Below are 1,136 nucleotides of genomic sequence, written 5' to 3'. Positions count from 1 at the left end.
GTTTCCTTGGGAAGTGATCCCAGGTAACATGAAAGCAGCCAATAAAGGGGGTGTCATTAACAAGCTTCCACTCTGGGCAGCTGGAGCTAAATCCTGCTGGGGAGCTGAGGGAGCCGCCGTGGAACAAACGTCAGAGCTCCACTCAGGCTGAGGGTCCATCCACCAGCTTCTGCCAGTCATTGGCTGAGGGATATCAGGGGTTCATTGGTTGAGAGATGTTGGTGGGGCAGAGTGGTGGCACTAATTCCCTGCCACATGTGTGGGAACAGTGGACTGTGGCAGCCAGCAAACGCCCCCCAGGAAGCAGGTGCTGCCTGTTGGAAGCCGAGTTGATGGTTGTAAATGGGAAGGCTACGGGGAGCGTGGCAGGGTGCAGAGGGTTACTGGATAGTCAATGGGATTTCCCACAAGTCCTGGAGCCAGAACCCTGACAATGCCCCCCATGTGGCACAGGGTCACTCCCAAATGCCTCCTCAAAGCCCCCAACCCCACCTGACTGCCCACTGAGTCTTACCTGTGGCCAATCTTCACTCACCAGGCCCTCAACTGAATGATTCTGACCCGCTCTCCAGCTGCCCCAGATTAAAATAAATAAATAAATAAAAAGAAAATTCTATTGCTCTTTGGTTAAGATGTGAACTAAATGTTGGGCCTTTTTAAAGCTTCCCCTTTCGGTGCCACCCTTCACCCTCCCCCTCTAGGCATTTTTCCTGCATTTCAAGGCTCTGCTGTGGACACCTGACACATCCTTAACAGAGATGAGGTTGTTTCCCTAAAAGGGTTTTATGAGGCACTTCACTCACCCAGGGATATTTGATATTTTAATTAGGTGCCAAAGGAATGAATTACTAATGGTGGAAATTTACACCCAAAGATAGGAGAAGTATTGCTGTCTTGACCATCTTGACATTGTATCTTCTAAAAAAACCCAAACACACTGCCATCGAGTCTGACTCATAGCAACCCCTGTTGAGTTTCCAAAGTGGTAAATCTTTACAGAAGTAGATTGCCCAGTCTTTCTTCCACAGAGTGGCTGGTGGGTTTGAACCACCAACCTCTGGTTAGCAGTCTGATGCCTTAGGCACTGTGCTACCAGAGCTCCTTACCTTTCACTTTTCAACACCCCTCCCTCTCTG

The 1,136-nt window shown here is 49.6% G+C and overlaps 1 protein-coding gene across 1 annotated transcript in view; it reads right to left on the bottom strand.

Moving 5' to 3' along the window:
* The window catches only part of LOC103192820 (interferon lambda receptor 1), a 35,275-nt gene that overhangs the window by 936 nt on the left and 33,203 nt on the right, over positions 1–1,136 (bottom strand).

Source organism: Orycteropus afer, unplaced genomic scaffold, assembly GCF_000298275.1.
Source record: "Orycteropus afer afer isolate SDZICR_OR568_19922 unplaced genomic scaffold, OryAfe1.0 scaffold00031, whole genome shotgun sequence".
NCBI classification, from domain to species: domain Eukaryota; kingdom Metazoa; phylum Chordata; class Mammalia; order Tubulidentata; family Orycteropodidae; genus Orycteropus; species Orycteropus afer.
Note: the sequence above shows the minus strand (reverse complement) of the source record. Positions and strands in the feature narration are given on the sequence as shown.